This window comes from Melozone crissalis, unplaced genomic scaffold (assembly GCF_028551555.1).
Source record: "Melozone crissalis strain CALT ecotype California unplaced genomic scaffold, PUWL_Pcris_2 ptg000006l_1, whole genome shotgun sequence".
Lineage (NCBI taxonomy): Eukaryota > Metazoa > Chordata > Aves > Passeriformes > Passerellidae > Melozone > Melozone crissalis.
In genome coordinates this window covers 6434056-6455019 of record NW_026535784.1, presented here as the reverse complement: position 1 = coordinate 6455019, position 20964 = coordinate 6434056, and positions in this window count along the sequence as shown.

Genomic DNA, 20964 nt, shown 5'->3' with positions numbered 1-20964 from the left:
GCTAATACTGGAAATGGAGCAAAGGCCTCCTGAGTCTGAGTCTTAAATGCAAGAATTTTTCTGTTGATAGGGGGAACTTTCTGCACTTGAACATATAACTGATGGCTTTATGATGGTTTTCACTTAATCAAAACCAATTTGTCATTGGAGTTTTTTAATCATAAAGGTCAAGAGTTTTTCATATGCTTTCTATTATTATTTCAGTCTCTAACAGAATTTATTACTGAATATGTGTCTCTTGCAAAATGAGATATGCACCATAAATTATATTTGACAGTTCTTTGTGTATTTCTGAATAAAACAACAAATCTGAGATCTGTTATAGGAGGAGTGCAGGGCAGACCTGAACAAAAAAGCTGCTACAGAAAGACAAATTAGCCAGACAGAGAGAAAGGAAAGACAGACAAATGACCTGAAAATATATTCTAACTCCATTATTTAAATGTTTTAATGCAATTATAAGATGTATTGTAAGTGTGTTTTTAGACATCATCAGCCAAAGTGGATGGCAGGTGATTAAAATATTTCAAATTAGAGGTGAAGCCCTGCTCTCCTTTTCTTGTGGTGTCTGAATATGGTGACAGAAGTCTAAATTACAGTCTGTTTCAAGGTGGCTACATTTGAAACATCACACCAGTTTATAAATCTCAAACTACAGTGACCCAATTCATCAATACCTGCCTTTGCTTTTTAGTCTGTTTCAACTCCTTTTTCTTGCATATATAGGACTGGGAAAGAAATTGGAAACAAAAAATTTACCTTTCTTATCCGTCTTATGTAGCTTTGGTATTTGTGAAATCAAGAAAGTAACCTGGCTTTTGGAAAATATGCTGAACGTGGAATGTAATAGATCACATACCTGAAATGTTATTTTCCATTGCTTTGTGCCTCAGGGTGTTTATTTTTTAAGCCAGAAAATCACAGTACAACCCTTAATATAGTGATGAAAAATTTGAAGTAACTTGAAGGACAGTAAATCAGTGGTTTGCATGTTAAAGCACAGGCTCTATAACATATGAGGAATGATGAAGGCCCATACCCATGGAAGCTGTGTACTTCCATGATTGGGTTGGGGTTTGGCTACCTCAATTCAGTTGGACATGTTTTCATTCTCCCTGAGTATCTCCCTGAGTTGTGTCACAGAGCAAGCTGGTAGATATCCCAGAGTTTCAGAAAAGCTTGATTAGCTTTGGGAACATTGAGAAATGCTTCCCCATCCCACTCTGGTTCTGATCACTGCTGCAGATTTCCTTTCATGTACTCACAGATATGTTATTCACAGCAGTGTCTGTTCCCAAGAGGAGGGGAGAGCTGCACCCCCATTTCCAGTCCATTCACCAAGGTATGAAAGACAGAGATTTCTCCAAAGGGATCCAAAGAGAGCAGACATTTGCCAATAGGATGGGAAATGCTGGCTAACTAGAGCCAGGACTACTCTGGGTACTGGAGCTGCAAAGTGGAATTTGGGTGAGAAAGCCCAGGTTGGAAGAGACACCAGCATGCCTTGGAAATGTGTCCAGTGATTGCTGCAGTGTCTCTGCTAAAAGTCTTTCCAATGAGGAGCAGCATGTATAGTGTACTTTCAGGTAATAACCTAACAGATGGCAAATCAAAGACTTGTGTGAAGGAGCAGATAGAATTCTGGAGGGAGAAAGAGCATCATGCAGCACAAGAAGTGTGGGAATGAGCTGGGAGAAACCAGGCAAGCAAGCAAGTGTCCTTTTTGTTAATGGAACTCTGGATTTCAAAGCACAGAAGAATAGCTGATTTGGTGTAATCAAATTATTTATGTACTTGGAGATGTGATTTTTTGCAGGCATGAATGGGAAGCTGCTTTGTCAGATCTGGTTGCTTACTGACAAATCCTTAATTCTCTTTGTGAGATCTGTGTGCTCTGGGCTGTGTTTACTAACATTTTTGCACCTTTGACAGTTTTTATGTGCTGTGTTACTGCAAATGTCTAATTGAGCAAGAGGAGGGACAGGGAGGGTGCAAAGGTTTGCTGGGGTGTTATGTGCCTTAGATCAGACAGAACAGAACTTGCTCCTTTGGCAAGCAGTTCTTCTGCTGAAGTGCAGATAAATACCAGATGGGGACTTTCTGTTTTGGCTCACATTTCTTGTTTTGAAATGTGTTGAAACATTTTATGAGAAGGACAGGGTGCCATCCAGAATTTCTGACAACCTTGCCTCATTTGTTTGACTAGAGATGTGCCTTAGCTATAGATTTACCCAGGAAATTTTGTGGGTTTAACACTAATTTCTCAGCCTTAGTACATAAACTGGAGTATGCAGTGCTTCTTCATGCTCTTGATGTCATCATTTTTCTGCAGAATGATAGATATGTACATAAAGAAAATTGATACATGATCTATTGTCTAAATCTGAAAACATCCCTTAGGGCTGGGGACACTTGCACTAATTTAGGAAATTCTGAGCTTCCTGTTCCTTCATTACTGCAGTTGTCTGAACCATTCTAGGGTAACTTGTTACAGAAAGTTTGATCAGGTTTACAGTATTTGTCCTATATGTTATCACAAATACTCTACTTTTTCCTACCTCTGACCGTCCAAATCCTAAATTTACACAAAAAAACCCCGGGTAAAGGCACTCAAGTTGAGCCATTGTATTGTGGATGTACAGTGTTTTCCAGAAAAAGTTAATGGTTCAGTAGGGATGACTTCTGGGGTAGTGAAACTCACATGGTTTCACCATGAGAGTAAACTGCTGAAATGCAAAATCCTTATTGGTTGCAGGCAGCTTTTATAAAAAATCCTTTCCTTAGGATTTTTTCCTCCTGAGAAGCTGAGAGGCCTCAGGAAGAAAATGTAAATAATGATTATCTGCTGCTGTGGAATGCAACAGGTGCATCTGTGATTGGTTCACGTTGGATGTTTGTAATTAATGGCCAATCACAGCAGAGCTGGCTCGGCTGTCTGTCCGAGCCACAAGCCTTTGTTATCATTCTTTTCTATTCTTAGTTAGCCTTCTGATGAGAACCTTTTCTTCTATTCTTTTAGTATAGTTTTAATGTAATATATATCATAAAATAATAAATCAAGCCTTCTGAAACATGGAGTCAACATTCTCGTCTCTTCCCTCTTTCAAAAACCCCTGTGAACACAGTCACACTTATCAGCTTTCTTATAGTTGTACTAACTGGTTCTTCTCTGGAATATCACTCCTGACCTTCCCAACACTGAGCATAGTAAGGGAACTTTGTGGCTAGGCTCATTGACATTTCCTTAAAAAATGAGTAAAATGAATGCACAGCCAAGAACACTCACCTATTGCTTGGTGTGTATTTTACATTCCATCCTGATCCCTTATCCAGTGTTTGCTTGTTTGCAGATTGCTAACCCTCTTCACCTGTTCATAAATCACTTGCATTGTTTTCTAGGTGTAGAGGAGAGAAAAAGGGAGTGATTTTGGAGAAAATAGGAAAGAGAGCTGGATAGTTTAAGTGAACAGAAAAGAATTAGAAACAAAAGAGAGTTTCTTAGTTTCTTTGGTATTTTTTGGAATGTAATGCTGCCTTTTCCCCCCCATGCTAAAGAGTTTGATAACTAAAAAAGCAAACTACAGCTTTGAGAAAGGCCCACTGATGAGGAGTTATTTTGGTCACTACAGCAACAGCAGATTTCTCTGCACAGAAAATTCTTCTCAAAATGCAAGGAGCTTGCATTGAGAACAAAACAACAGATAATTGGTGTACAGGTGGACAGAAGATGGCCAGAAAAGATCGGCCCCTTTAAGCTTCAAGAAGCAATTCAAAACATTTGTGGCAACTTTGGGGGCATGGAACCTGAAATGTAAGCATGTCTATGGTTGGTCTCATTGGTGGTTTTGACAGAAACTTGCCTGCAAGGGTTTAGGATGTGTTTGCATGGTCCACAGCTTTGCCACCTGTGACTTACAGGCCTGGAGCTGGGTACACCAGCAAGAATCAGCTTAAACCAGAATGTTTTTGTTTCTTTTCCTTTCTTCCACCTTTTAAAGTTTATGCTTTCAAGCTCAGAATAGGAGACCTTGATGTAATGTCGCTGATCTTCAGAGGTCACACGTGCCTGAGCTGGACCCTTGGAGCTGTGGTTCCTCCAGTGCTCTGCTCCTGCCTTCACCACAGGAAGCCACCACCAGATGCTGCCTGTAACTTCCTCAAGCACAGACACTGATACTGCAAACAGTTTAACAAGTGTCCACTGTTGTCCCATAATGCATCTTTTTGGGCAGTGTTGCACTAAACATTCAGTTACTTTCATCTTGTGAACCCTTCTATTAGGATTTGCATCTTTTGCCTTTGTTTCATTGAATATCTGTATTCTATAGGTAGTGTTGAACTGTTCATTTCAAATCATTGTTATAAATAATTCAAAATATTGGATAACATGCCAGCACTGTAAATCTTCTTTTGTCCAGAAATCCACAAATTTTGGAAAAAATAGTATTTTTGTGTCAGTTTATAATGACACATTCTGACCTTCGTAAGAGAAAACTGTTAGGAATAAATGAAAACAAATGACAGTATTCAGTATTTCAGCCACTGTAATTGGCTTCTTGGTTTTTTTTTTCTTTCTCCTTTGGTTTCTGCTACTTAATACAAAAGAGAATCACTGCCCTTATAAGAAGACTGACAAATCCTATTGCAAAACTCACTTAAATAATTTATTTTAAAGACCATATATCCTCTTATCTACCCTGTTCAATTCTGAAAGTAGTAAGCTGGGAAATCCATAGGAAACAACTAGTGTCAAAACCAGCTTAAGCTGCGTCTCTGGCCTCTGAACCTTGTGATTCTACCCTTACTTGCTCAACTCAATTACTTTTCCCAGATGATGGTCTCTATTAATGAGGTTTTTCCTCATGTGCAACATATATACTGAGCTAATTGCCTTCTAAAGAGAGGAAAATTCTTCTCTATTTCATGATAGCTAGAATAAGCAATAGTGATCCCAGCCTAAGCCATGTAGAATGAACTTAGTGAGAATTAAAGTTAAATAAAATCAAAGAGGAGAGAAAAAGGGATACTCTTGAAGGTGTCTTCCTATGCAGAACTGTGTGACAGTGACAGATACTGCAGGAGGCAATTGTAAAAGCAGGGCTGGGTAAAGCCCTCATTGCCATATCTGTGTGAAAAATTAAGTATTCCTCATGAGGTTTTGCACAGAGGCCAGGGAAAGCCTGAGATTTCTGTCTTTCAGAAAGCTCCATAGGGAGAAACCAGCATTGGTTTGGGAATGAAGATCTGATGTGCGTTCTTTGTAAGGAAATCAAAGAAATACCAGATCCCTTTCGGACTCATCTAGCTGATGGAAATAACCTGGTGAAGGCCCATCTCTCTGTTATGTGCTAGGGGTCGAAAGGAACATGGCCTATATCCATTTGGATAGCAAAAGATTTATCAATAAAGAGCAAAATTGTATTGTAAGGCAGAAATTACTTACAAGAGTTAACAGACATGATTTCAAACATTTATTTTGGGTAAGCCTGGGGTCTGTAATCTCCAATCCAAACATACACACACCTCCATAAATTAAAAAGAATTTACTGTAATCAAGATTTGCATCACTATTATATATTATTTTAAATCTCACAGCATACAGCTCTGACTTGTGAACAAATTATTTGAAGAAAAGATTTAAAACAATCAGTATGCAAAGAGAAAAATGTAGAACTATTATAAATAAAAACAGTAGCCACTGTTTTTACTGTGTTTGCTAAATCAGAAACTGAAAGCTAGGGTACCTTTCCACAAGAACAAAACCTTAGCCATGAGAAAGCCATACTACTCTGAAACAATCTTCCTTTTTTGGTTTTTTTGGGGTTTTTGTTTGTTTGTTTGTTTGTTTGTTTCTTTCTTTCTTTCTTTCTTTCTTTGGGGGTTTGGGGGTTTTTCTGTTTGTTTTGTTTTGTTTTACTTTGTTTTTTGGGGAGTTTCCTGGGGATGAGTTAGCTAAGATTACAAGGGAAATGTCTCAGCTGTGTGTTCACAATGATGTGTATGTCTGCCACTACTGAAAAAGATTTGGGATTTTTGGTTTTGCACTACATGCTGTGCTGCAGTGGTTGCAAAACTCAGATTGCATTGCTCACAGACTAAATGGTAAGTGAATAAAAGATGCTCAAGTTATCTCCAAGGAACCAAGTTAATTTTTGGAACTATATTATCAAATACTGCCTCTATAGGGGTGTTAAGAGAGACACACGAAGCAGCAAGCAGGATTAGTGCTCATTTATGCATGGACTTCATCCACACCTTACTTCAAATAATATTTCCTGCTCTAGTGTGTTCTGCAGGCACAGCCATTATAAACTGCAAATAGCAGAGGAACAATGGTATCTTTATGGTATCTTTATTAAAGTGTAATGGTTAACAAAAAGATAATGCCATAAACCAATCTTATCACTTTCCAAATGAAACTGATTTTCCCATCCATGATCTCTAAATAGTATCTGGAATCCATAGAAATTATATAATGTTTAATCAGATTACAGTATAAAATCTATTGACTCTCCTCAAGAGATTTTTTAAATTGCAGTGTATGCTCTGTTAATCAAGCTCCTTGTTGCTGAGAAGAGGAGTCACTGTCCCCTCAGGAACAGATTTCTGTGCCCATTTAGTGCAGGAAATTGCAATGTACACTAATCTTGCTAGATTGGTAGAGATCACGTGACTTAATGCTTTTACTTTCTAAAACTCAAACTTTCCAAGAGAAATTAACTGTGTTATTCAGTCCTGAGCAAGAGATGTAACTAAATCTGCAAATGAAATCAACACATATTCAAAGCTCTACAGGCTACCAGCCATGGTGAAACTATTTCGTACCCAGCTCATTACAGATAATTTAGAGCATGTCTTGAAGTACAGTAACAGTGAGTGACATCTAATACCCCTTGGAAGCAAGAGTTGGAAAGAGTTTCCCAATCTGGACAGAGTTCAGTTTTCCTTGTGATATTACACAAAATTAATTAAAAAGGAAAGACACATTTCTTGTCCAGGTTAGGGCTGACTGAGAATGTCACAAACCCTAAAGCTGTCATCACTTAAATACATCAGCTGAAACATCTGTAGGATGTCCCTGCTTATATGCCATTTTCTTTTACCCATTCCTCAAAATCCTATGCCTGGCCATCATCCTGCCAGTTTTGTGTGCTAATTGTGTTGTATATTCAGCTGGGAAAATGGTTTTCAAGAATAATAGGGAAAATGCTGATTTTAATCTTTAAATGAAACAACCAATAGAATTCAAGCTGCAACAGAAGAAACAATTACTGAATAAAGGTTTTCTAATATTCCTCTTATTAGATCAGATTATTAATAACAATGGCTTGTTCTTTTGTAGAAAAATATAACAGCAGTAGGAAATTGATTCTTTGAAATAATCATGAAGTTCTGCCTGACAGTAAAAAAAGATCTGTTTCTCTTCAGGATAGATGACTTTAAATTTATGAATTATATCTGTGCTCCACCCTTACCACATTAGTACTAACACCTAGCTGTAAACACCACGCCCATAAATATTTGATACACTTCAGCCCATAGGAATGCACCATCAAATTTCAAAAGCAAATCTTGAGTCATGTTGTACATAATTGGAGTAGGGATAATAATAGTTAGCCAGCAGGAAAGAAAGATTTAATAAGTTTTAGAATTAAAACTGAAGAATACAATATAAATTCAGCATTCTGTTCAAGAAGACATTAACATTTTATAGGTCTTTGGTCTTGTTTTCCATTTTCTCAGTTTAGGCTCCAGGCAGTTCAGCAGGTTTGATTTATACCAATTACATGTGATTGCCTTGTGTACTCTGTAATGCTTGGAACAATAAGGGGATGTAAACATCTCTGTTTCTGAAGGAATAATAGGTTTCATTTCAAATATGTTCATTATACAGCACATACTTTGAAAGACAGATAAATCTGATTACTTTTTGTTTACATCCAACTTACAAGATAGGACATTGCTTGCCTCTTAGCACTCTGGTTGTGGATTCTTGGCAAGGGAAAAATCAAAGGAAAACAAAACTCTGACAGGTCTTTCTGTTTTTTTGGGAGTGAATGTGTTCATCTAACAAATATCCAACATTAACAATATTGTAAGAATGGACTATGCACCAGCTAATGCTGCTTCAATAACTCTTCTTCAATCTATTCCTCTATTAACTGGTAAAGAGGTCCGTATTATTTGGGGATTTATTTATTATTTATATATTTAGATAAAATATACCTTTATTTTTAATCTTATTATTATAAATGAAGGATTTGTATTTTGCTTTTTTAACACCAAATCCCCTCGTGACTGGGTCTCCTGAAACCGATTTTTTCTGCACTGTGGAAAAGCAGAAATCAGACTGTTCTTGCTCGTATTTCTGCTAATCTTGTTCCCACATGTGGTCTTGGTGCCTCCCCAGCCCAATCATATTCTTTAAAACTATTCTCTCTTCTTAACACTCCCTGCCCATGCACACAATTTGCCCCCAGGTCTTTGTTGTGTGAAATCCCTTCCTTTCTCAGAATAGAGGTGCTCGATGCAGCCTTCCTGGGAGAGATCTCTGTCCTTAGAAATAATTGTTCCTAAAAATAAGTGGATATTTGCTTATCTCAAAACCTTTCTGGGTTATGGAGGCAAGGAAAGGACAGCAAAAAGGGAGTCTTCTTTTGTTATTTCTTAATGAAGTTTCTCCAGTACTTTGCCTGGCAGGGAGACACAGTTTAATTTTCCAGGTCTGCATGGAACTAGACTCTGGTTGTTCTCCTTGAGCAATGCTGGAAATGCCAGGCTTTGAGTGTGAGCCATTATGTGCCTCTGCTCTGTGCCTGTGGTTCCCGCCCTGGCAGTGTGTCAGAATGTGCAGGATGAAGCGTGGGGATGCTGCTCTTGCTGCTCAGAGCAGGCTCATGGAGCAGGGGTGAGCACCAGCGAGGACCACGTCTCACCTGAGCTCGAGAGAGGTTCCAGAAGCAGAGCTCCCAGCAGAACCCTGGAGGTCTCCTCCTCTGCCCAGAATTGCATTTACAACTGATTTAATTGTGTTGCCTTCCCTTGTGTATCTGCTCCTCGGCTCTCTTGTGCTTGGTTGATCTTGGGCTCCTTTTCCTCTGGCCACAGGGAGCGATGGCTCCCTCTGAGCACAGAAGCTTTCTCCCACCAAGTGGTGTGGATTTGAGCTCCTCAGCCTGAATAGGGACTGAACACAACATTCCTGCTTCCTTGCACTCTGCTCTTACAGAGGAAATTGATGCTTCTTTCCAAAATACAACAGCCAGAACTGTTTTCTGTGTGTAATATATCTTCTCTGTAAATATTGTGCATGCTGTGAGGACATACAGTATTTGACATCCCAGCACAAAAACATCTACTAATTTGTATGAGTATTGACTGTACAACAGCCAGGAATTCCAGAAACTTTTAAATACTGCAATATTGTTATTGAAGCAGTAGCTGGAAAGAAGAGGATCAGGAAAGCAGAAGGAGTGAGCCCTCAGATATTTACAAGGGCAGACCATGGAGTGAGGAAGGGAGCAAGGGCTGGTGAACTTAAGAGAACAGATCAGCCACATGGCAACTTCCTGACTCCTTAATAACTTGAAGACTTGCTTTTTCACAAGTCTTATCAATGAATAAAATCCCTTTTTATCATGCATACCTCCAGGCTATTTGATTTAAAAATATTTTATTTTAACTTGAATTTTCTTTTCAGTACCAAAGGTATAAGGCCTTTGGGACACATCCCCTTGTATATGACTACCAAGTTTATTCTTTGCAGGAACAAAGATGTTCTGAACAGAATTAACTTTAGGAATTATTAATTGTGACTCATACTATCTCATAGTCACAAGGAAAATGAAATTGATTGAGAAAATAAATACTCAGCATAAGGGTTTATAAGAGCAGGGAACAGGACACAGCCTTTGTCACTTCATTTCAGAGAGTTACTTAGCAAAAAGTGCATTGAGACTCTAGCTTGTTTTTCAGAGATTAAGTTAAAATACTTTTATGCAATTCATCAAGAGGAATTTTCAAAGGTCAGATGGCCAGATGGAAAAAAAGTAGATCTTTTCTCTGAGCAGAAAAATAGTCCTGTCTAGCTAATCCATTAGTGATTTTCTTTTTGTGCTCCACAGCACTTAGGCTGATTTTATTCAGCCTGTTTTTAAATGTCTGCAAATATGAAAACAAATGGTACGGGTTTTTTTGTAGAGGGAAACTTAGTATTAAAATCATTCACATTTACCAAAGTGTATCAGCATGGTTCATGGCATTCCCCTTTCCTCTCATTCCTCTGTTCCACGAACCTACTCAAATACTTAATTTAAATAATCACAAATTTCTTATTAATAATGTACAAGTTTCCCAAACACTAAATTGTCCTTGTTGAAAATATTAGAAACTGGTTAACATCAAAATTTCAAATGCTGAAAGGTCAAGGGGCACAAGTGCTGCCTCAGGTGTTGGTGATTGTCACCAAGTTCCCCACAATGCAGACTGAAAGTGCCTGCTGCTGTTTCTTCTCCCTTTGGTATCAGCTCCTGGTGTGTTTGCATGTTTTGTACCTGATTTCCCCTGGCCATTCTCTGCAGTGAGGCTGCAGGCATTGGCAGTGGGAGGATTTATTCACACTTCTGCAGGGCTCACGTGGGGTGAGGTCAGTGGTGCTCTGTCACTGCTCTGTCACTGCTCCTCAGCAACTGATTGTGGCTCCTGAGGCTGGGCTGCTGCTCTCTGGTTCCTCTGGACACAGCAGGTTCTGTTAATCCCATCACAAGCCAGCCTGTTAGTTTGCTGTGATAAAAGACATGGCATTAGATTTCAATTTCTACATTTCCTGATTATCAGGCAATCCTTAAAGGCTACTGAATGGCATATGCTAAAGATTACTTCTTCACACATACCAAGAATTTATTGTGTAGGAGTCTTGTGAAAGTAATGAACAGAAAAAGCACTCATTCCAGCTCTTTTTCTGTATTTTTGACATTATAGTGTCTACTTTTTTTTTCCTGAAAATAACATCTGGAGACTGCAGATTTAACTGTTGCTCAGTGTTTCATTATCATGACAAGTGTCTGATTTAATCAAAATTGACTTAAGGAGAAGCATTGAAGCGAATTGCATGACAGAATTTGGCTTAGAAACCTGACTGTCTAGTGCTTAAATTGTGAGAAAGAGATTTCGGTACTGAAAAATCTTTTGTGTCTAGAAGTGTATCCTGAAAGTTTAAACTTGGAGAACTCTGCACACTGAAATGAGTTCTAGGAAAAGACATGGAAAAAATGCACTGAGTATGAGAACAGCTTATTTTACTGTATCTGTGAGAATGAATTTAAAGCATTGCAGAGAATAATTTGATGCCAACATCCTCTGAGACAAACCGGGAAAATGCTTGTGACCTGGTTTGGAGGCTCAGTGGAAGAGCAAGAGCAGTCACTGGTCCTGTGGCTGCTCTCTGCAGCTCTGCAGTTTCGTGTCTGACAGCCCAGTGGCACATCTGCTCCAGTGGCCCTCAGCCCAAATGCTTTAACTCAAGTGACAGTTTGTGACTCCTTTTCCTCTCTGCATTCCTTGCCAATACCTTAGCTGTGATCATGTTTTCTTCCTTGTGATTTAATCTTTATTTAGATTAGACAAAGGTGGGTGGTTCAAATCCCACTGGGCTATGCAGAAACATTTTCTGGCACAGTTGGTAAACTGGGAATTTTTAAGGGTATTTGTGGGAGGCAATGTTTTGGGGTTTTGTTTAACTTTGCATGGAACAGATTTTCTTCTCTCAGGTGATGTGACTTGATGTGTCTGCAATGTCTTTAACACTGCTGCCTCCCAGTCAGTCTTGGAGTCTCAAAGGATGTTTGCCAGTTCATAAAAAAACAAGTGTAGGATACTACAGGGGTTTTGCTGTAATCTTGAAAAGCAAATGATTCTCTCAACAGCAAAGCTTAAACATGCTTCAGAGGCTTTGGGTCTCGTTGATTGGACAGTATTGGTCCAGTAACAATGTGGAAGGTCTGAACAGTTTTTCAGGCTGTTGGTTTATCTAGAAGCTTGGTCCATTCTCAGCATCTGCATTAAGTTGTTTGATTTTATCTATACTCACACAATGCAAAAATCTCCTGAGATATTAATCCCTTTTTAAGTAGAGTAGGTCAGAATGTTCCATACAAACTGATACAGGTTAAGGTAGATACTTACCCAAAAATAATGTGTCCCAAATGGATTTTTTACCTTCTGCTTTTCTAAAACAGAAGGGAGGTTTATGATATAGAAGATTGTAAGAGAAGTTTAAAAGGCAGAGAGTATGAAGACTGAATTTCTTTATCTTTCTCAAGTGAAAAATTGCTTTGGATGCTAGCATGAAATTTCCCTGATATGAAAGCCTACAGAATATCCACAGGTCATGTCCTTCAAACATCTTCCGCACCTCCAGAAAGGGAGAGTGCTTTCCCTGATGCTACCTGCTAATTGCAAGCAGATGCATAATTAGATGCATTGTTGCCCTTCTCCAGGCTTGTCAGGCACCTTTATCAGGTAAGGTAGAAAGACAGAGACATTTTACCATATCCACAATTGAAATTTTGTGGTTCCACTGGTTGCAAACACTTTTTGTGCCTGCTGAGATCTGGCAACCTCTCTGAACCTACTACTGCTGATCCTTTGTCACCCGTTTTGAAGTGCTGCATTAATTTGAGATAGCTCAGAAAATCATCTAGAAATCTTTGAGTTCCTTTCAAAACTTATTAACTTGCTCATTAGTAAGAGTCAGCCTTGAGAAGTGCCTGCCAGAGTGGAAGGGTGTGGCACTGAAAGGGGCATTGCTGGGTAGAGCAGTGGGTAGAGCACTGGCAATCCTGGTAAAGCAGCTCTGAGCTGGCTCTGCTTGGGCTTGCTGAGAGCCAGGACCTGCCAACTCAAGCCCAGCACCTGCTGATGCAGTCCTGCTGTGTTGTTGTCCCAGACAGCATCTCTGAACAGTCCTGCCCAGAACATACTGTGTGTGTAAACCATTGCAGCTAAAACTCCCTCAGAACTCTGACCATTATATCCCAAATACCTCATTTTGTGATGTGGATGTGCCCCATAAGAGTAACTCCCAGTGCTGCTCTTCAAAATGCTGTCCTTAAAGCAGCTGTCTTCTGAGTAAAATTCTAGTGGACAGAACCCATTTGATCTACTTTCCTTCTTCATAGGTTATCATTTACAGCTTGCCCCTTTCATAAAAGTATCTATTCATTTTTTTGTCTTTGAAAAATGTTTATAAACAATTTGGTAGTGCCATTTTTATTACCCTGTCCAATTTTCTGAGAACAGTGCTATTTCATGTGTTTCCATTTATTTTCCAGACTTCATGTTCCAGTAATTAAAAGAAAAGATTATATATCCAGCTGGCTTTATAAAGCAAAACCAATTTTTTTTTTAATAGCAAAGTCATTAAAATCATGTGTAAGTATGAGATAGACTCAAAAGTATTCTGGTTTAAGTATTAGTAAGTGTTCATTCTGTGCATTTAGTCTCATGATTCATTGTTACCCTTACAGTGTTTTGAAAGGGTCATGAAGATGACTTTCAGCAATACAAACTGCTTACCAAATTCTATCTTCATATTTTAATTAATATGCAATTCACATTCTTCCTAAGAAAATTTTAGCTAATTTCAGAGACTGGATTTGAAATTAATCTGACTTTTATGAGTTTTGAAAGAAGGAAAAAAGAAAATTTCCTGCAATGGAACTGCTTTCTTTAATAGTCCTCAGAAACAGAAGTATTAATAACCCAGGTTGCAAAGTAAAGCAAAGGGACAGAATGTTTTTAAGGATCAGTGAGGAAAATATTAAATTCTCTGTTCTGGTGCTGCCTCCAGGGTGCCATAGGGTCTCTTTATCTAGTACAGAGTACCAAGTGCTGTGCTACAGAAGCCATCAGGAAGATCTTGAGTTACCCTGAGTCAGATGGGAACTGCCCAGGAAGAAACACCCCTATAACATTCCCATTGCAGTGACAAGAGGGAAAATCTCTGAAGGCATGTCTGGTTCTGTGTCAGTGGGTCGAGCCCTCTCAGGCAGCCAATAATCCATTGCCATGTGACTTAGAATAACAAAGAGGGGTTAGAGTTGTGACTTGATGGTCAGCTTGTCTGTGGTGAGTTCTAAGAACACCTTTTTCAAATAAAATGAGAATTTTATTAATTTTCTTGGAGAATAACCTCATCATTCACCTAGATGCAAAATTATTATTATTATTAGCGTTAACATTCACATTCTCTGAAAAAATTCCTTTGCCCAGGATTTTTCTCCTGGGAAGCTGGGAAGCCTCAGAGACAAGGAAAACAATTCTTGTCTAAGTTGCTTCTCCTCTGTTTTGCTCGTGTGGAATGTGTTTGGAGATTGTTTACCCACAGGTGATTGTTTAATTGGATTCTGGTGTGGGTTATTTTGACTCTTTGGCCAATCAGGGCCAAGCTGTGTCGCGACTCTGGAAAGAGTCATGAGTTTCCATTATTATCTTTTTAGCATTCAGTAAGTATACTTTCTGTATTCTTTAGTATAGTATAGTATTCTTTAATATAATATAGTATAATAAAATAATAAATTAGCATTCCCAGTTATTATTATTATTATTATTATTATTACTACTACTACTACTACGACTACGACTACTACTACTACTAAATGTGAGGTAAAAATTCATATATGCATCTATAATGCAAACCACATCCACCCTGACTTCTGCAATACAAAATAAACCTGCAGCAGTTCTACTGAATGAATTCACCACACAGTTTCTTTCCAAGCAATTTTTGTAATGATAATAAATCCTAGAATTGACATTGCTGTTCTTAGGAAAATTAAAATGAGAACCTGACCCAATAAGAAACAAGCAAATTTAAGGGAAAGTTTGAACTGTTGCTGTTTTGCTTTAATTCGTATATTCTCTGACCTATTATTTTGGTCCAGCAGCTTAGTGCCAGCTCTTTTCTTGGGGCAAAAAAAAAGTGAGACAATAGAGCAGGATGATATTTTTGTCTTCTTAGGCATGGGCTGGAGGTATAGGAAATTAAGTTTTGCCAAAATACATTGTTCCTCTCCTCATTGCTGCTTTTTCTTAGCCAAGTAATAGGATTTACATTTTGGTGATTGCTCACGGGTGAGAGGTATGAAAATATTTTAATTAAACAATGAATCAAATTTTGGATGGTAGCCCTTCTCTCATCAAGATTAATATGAGGCTTGACAGTGTTTTCAAGGATTAGTGGTGACTTGGGAGAGAGAGCACCTCTTCATGCCACGTTACAGAGAGAGGAGGGCAAGCTCAGGCAGAGATTTTGGGGAGAACAGAGCTGCCCTTACACAGGTTACCCACACATTGTGCACAGATTCCCTGAATGTGGTGTTTGCAGTAAGGCTACTGGGACAAAACAAAGAACTGTGATCTAGGAAATATTTGCATATTGGCTGCATATTCCTCTAGCTCAGCTCCCTGCAACATATCACACATGAAAGGATTTTATGCTGCAGTATGGAAAAAGTACACCCTGCAATATAGAGCCATCTTCTGGGGGAAAAATGGACATCTGCCAATGTATTAAATATTATTTTATAAACAAAAGAAAGCAGCAGCAGCAAATAAAACTTTGATGAATTCTTAAAAAAAAATTAAAATACAAGAACTCAAGATGGGATTTTACAGTGTGAATTTTGATTCCAAAGCAAAGATCTCCATGATCATTGTGGAAGTAATTTATTAGCTCATAAATCATCTGGGATCTTCTGAAAATATCCATAGGAAATTTTACATTCTTTAATTAACTACCTGGGGATATTTGAAAGAGGGTGAAGCTCATGCATTTTGTACACACACCCACACACATACTTGCATGCACACAACTCCTCTTTTAACTTGCAACAAATCCTAAGAAATTAGCAAAAACTATAGAATTAGTGGAATTATCCAGAGAATTTGCATTCGGTTCTGAAATCAACAAACATGGGCTTTTCTTAATCTGGACCCAAATTTCTGTTCTTTATTCTTAGCCCAAACAAATCTTCTGTTCAGTAACAACAAAAACAGTAACATTTTCCTGATATAGGTGACTGGTTTATTTTTTGTTCTTAGCTCTGTGTTTCACTGCTTATTTTTTATCTTAAGTTTCAGTGGCTTTTAAGGGCACCTGAATATGTTTTCACCACTACTATCAGACATGCAGAACCACTAGTCTGTCACATCTACAACTTTGTCATGACTTACTTGAGAAGGGTATGGCAAACATATGCAATTTTGCATTAATGAGCAATTGTTGCAAAACTATTGTTAGATATTATTCATCTGATGAATACTTGAAATGTCTGTTTTCATGCTTTAGGTGGCTTAACATCAGTTGACAGTATGTTTCTTGTATCTTGAAAGAAGTTTATGTGTAGGGGGATACAATATAAGAAAATAAAGGTAGTATAGAAAGTAATCTTACCCCTTAAGGAGTTGCAGCTGAGCCAATTATTAGAGATTGGGAACAGGCCTGACTTTATCAGGCCACAGCTGTAGCCAATAAGCAGAGTGTTATAAAAGAGTGGATTGGTTGGCTGAGGGGAACTGGAGTCAGTGGCTGCTGTGAGAAGAGGAAAGAGGCCGTGCTGGAGGAGCTGCCTGTCAGAAACATCAAGGAGGTACAAAACTCTGGCAATATGGAACCCTTGCAATGTAATGGCAATAGAACTCTTGCAATAGAATGACAACATTTATGTGGTAAAATTTGCGATAATTGTCTGTCTGCGTGGCTTCAAGATGGCATTACTTGGCTGAGCTGGTGCCTTCACCAGCAAATAATCTCATGAAATTGGCAGGACAACTCAAGACATAGGACGATCTTAAACAGAACTTAGAATTTACTCTTCTAGCTCATACAAGATTGTAGGTGCACAGTTTGTGGTGACTGAGAGTGGGGCTGTGGCCCAGCCTCATCCCCAGTGGGCACAGCTGAGAGCAGCACTGAAGGCAATGAGCCATGGAGCGCCCAGGGGCACTGACCAGCCACCAAAGGGAGCAGAGGGCACACAGGTGCAATGCATCAACAGGAGGGTATAAAAGGTTGGGCTAAAGAACAGGAAGGGCAGACACTTTAAGCTTTTTGATGTGATATTACTTGGTATGGGCAGACAGCTGAAGCCCTCTGAAGTTGTATGGAATTACTCTCTCTGGGTTGAAGCCTTCTGGTATTGCATGGTGACACTCTGTGTATTGTGGCATGTGCTGCAATACAACATGTGTGTACATATGTTAAAACCCGTTGTTTCCTGAGATGAAGTTTTGGTTTCCTGGTGTTTCTTGATACCTTTGTGACTGTTTCACTATTTTAGAGAGTTTTAAAAAATGCTGCACTTGTGTAAAAATGACCAGGAGAAGCCCAGAAGAACAAATTGGTTACGGTGTGGATTTTATGACAAGGGTTTTGTTATGGCTGCATCTCTTCTGAGATTGAAAGGTGAATATTTCAGTACTGCACTCCTTCAGGTGTGTTGGGTTTCACTGAGATGGACATATTCCTGTCCCTAGCTTTGAAATTATTTCAGAATCAATGTCATTATGTTACAGTTAATAACATAAAAGAATGTCTTTCATCTCTAGAAGCAATTTACAGCTTACAATAAACTGGCACATAAACTCTTCAGAAAGATCACTTTGGGCATTAACTTCTGCCACACCTTAGAAATCTATTTAATCATGAGTCAAAATGTTTTTTCTGAGCAGACATTAGAGCCTGTGGTTCTTTGATTAAACTTATCACATCATAGAGTGAATGTCAGAATAGCTCCTTAATACAGGTGCAGCACACCAAAAATACAGGTTATGCACACTGTAATTTTGAGGAAAAGCTTTGATTTTTGCTAATCTGATAATACAAGAATAGCATATGAGGGGTTATTTTGCTTTTTTTCTGGTATTAACATTGGAACCAAAGTTAAGCTTTAATACCAAGGCCAGCTGTTATCTCTTTCCTTATAGCTTTAAATGCAGTGTTTTTCTTATACATTTTAGGGAATGCTGATTTTTATTGATTATGGACTGCTTTAATTTATTTAATTCTCTGGCTCAATTCTTAAGAGAAGATGCACATGCAAGATACAGATGTCAATTACCATAAATCAAGTTCTTTAATGCAATTGTCTTTGGCAGGGCTGGGCAAGCAAGGCTGTTTTCTGTGTCTGGGATTCTTAACTAGACCTTTTAAGTATTTGAGGTTTATTGTTCACTTGCTTCATAGGAGATCAGTGAAAGCATCAAAGTAATTGAATACATTACGTAAACTATAATACAATTATTGATTTGGGAATATGCGTACGTTGTTGTTCTAAGAGGATTTCTATAAGAACCCAAAAGCTAAGACTGGGAGTTTGGGTGGAGGTCACTGAGGTTTATTCTAACTTTCTTTTTCTTCTATTGCATCAGGTTCAGAATAGGTTTTCTGGGGTTGGTAGTGCAGGATTTTGCAAAGCTAGCAATGATAGGAGGGCCAGAAAACAATTATTTTGAAATTGCACTATTAAAAGTAAAAATAATAATAGGATTTATGAATGCAGTATTACTTGCCAGTTTTCTCTCTCTAATCACAGCTGCACTCCACTCACTCTTTTTCTCTGCCACCTCTATTATTGAAGCAGGCTTTCATTTCTGGAGATGATCTTGAGTGTGCTCACATTTGGGAACGTCTTCTATTTTAATGTGACTGAAGGCAACTTTGAAGACTGCTGCCTGTTGAAATGTGTGGCAATGCTCTCTCCATGACTGAAACTGTCTGACAGGCTTGCATTTCCTCCTCGCAGTTAGTCACATTGTAACTTCATAGCATTTATTTCTTATTATGTCCTGCCCATATGTTTGTGATGGGTTTCCAGTAATGTATTTTGCCTATGACTGGTAGAAGTGGCATGTCACTAGCAACAAAATATATTTAGAACTTTTTCTAAATACATTTTCTCCTCTATTCTTTCTTCTTAAATCTTCCTGGGATCTTTCAGGCCTTGAAGTTATTTCTGCAGCCGTGGCCCTTAGGAGGTGTGGGAGGACTGGGAGAACAGCAGGCAGTGGAGTCTGGTCCTATTAACTGCAGAGGCCTCTCATAAATGTAAAGTCTTTCTATAAATCACATTTCTTTCACACGTTCTTCCATTCCCACTTCATTTATCCTTTTATGTTTCTTTGCTTCCTGCTCTTTTTTGCATTAATAAGTGGAGCACGGTTCTAGGAAATTTTTCTCTCCCCCTATCAAATAGATTTGGTTGTAATGCCGCTGAAAAGCATAAGCATTATTTAAGCCTGAAGAAAGGAAATGTCACACAACTTGTAACTTGAAGTATAACCACTTTAATTTTGTCCTTGAAATGAAGAAGGGAATCTTTGCATTATTAAAGACCTGATTTTTTTTTTGTTTTGTTTTTAAATAGCAAGTTTCCTTAAAACAAAGGCTGTCCATAGAGAACTAAACATTTACCACTACTCTTGCTTCAATTCTTTACTCTTTGAAAGTACGAAGCCACTGGAGCTTATACTTCTGGAGGAACAGGGGGGAGCTGAGACAGATGGAATACTGTACTCTGCATCTTATGCTCATTGTATGGAAAGGAGATGAATTTTCTTCCTGCTGAGTTTTTAGCATGCTGTTATTCTGGGTGAGCAATACTTTACTCAGTTAGCAGTCAACTCTGACTGCCAAGGCTGGGTTTGATCATCCCTAGTGTGAGACATTGGATCACTGAGATTCTACATCTGTGAAACGAGTTGGGGCCTCATTATCACAAGGCACAGGGTACCAGCAACTCCCCCTCAAAATGCCTGCCTGACAGCACCCTGACTTTGACTTCATCTGTACAGAACATGCAATGGAAATGGTACAGCACAGGAGGCAAGATGTGAGCATTAAAAAGCATTCTTCACAGCTTTGTAGTTCTGGACATCTGTTCTGTAATTGAAAAAAAAATTGAAAATCTTGCCCTTATGCAAAAATGCAATGTAACAGTATCTTGAATCTTTTCAGCAGGCACAGTTTGAAAAGAACCAATTTCCTTATGGAGGTTTGTGTCTTTTTTTTTTTTTGGGTTTTTTTTTTTTCAGTAGAGCTATCTAAACAGCCTATTATGAATGATGTTGGCAAGTAGGCACATATTTAGAATTTCTGACATGTGCTTTCAGAAATAAAAGGGTTGAGCTTTTTATTTTCTCTAGGTGTTCTGTGTGTTAAGAATGATGATATATTATTTGCTCAAGACAAGGCTAAGATGATACTTGTTAAAAAGCAGAAACACTTTAGAAAAGTAACAGGAATAATATAGCAGGTCTTAGAAACACTTCCAGACAATCTCTCACATTTCTAGTCCACACTCATGATGATACCATGCTACCATAGCACCCATCATCTTTACACAGGTGAACAGTTTTCTCACAGAAGAGATACCATGGCCTTGTAGAAATTTATCATCTATGCTTTAATTTCAATAGTATTGAATAAAGCTTATTTTAAAAAGCTTTTCAGTTACATAAAGCCACCTTGCAGCTGAAGCCAGTATTCCAGGGGGAAGGGGAAGGGTGTGCAGGGGACTTGGGGTAGACTTCTTGAGTTTTGCTCATAAAAATACACATCTTCAGGAAAAAAATGTATATTGGGATGTATAATTGGAAAATTTCCCATTAGAAAAGATACATGACATGTGTTTGACAAGCTAACTTGCTGAGTTAACAGCTGTTACCTGTTAACTTCATGGGGTGGGGAAGGGAAGAAGACCTCCAAGTGGGCAAATTTAAGATAAGCATAAGCTGTTCAGCAGTAGGCACAAACTAATTTTACCCTGGTCCTAGGATGGTGGTAATTACACTGTTCTAAAACATTGTGTTTTGGGACACAGATCACCCCTTGGATGGCTTTGGCCATTAAGTGCTGTGGTATTTCTGGCACATAACCTTATTCTGAGTAATTTTTTCATGACACTC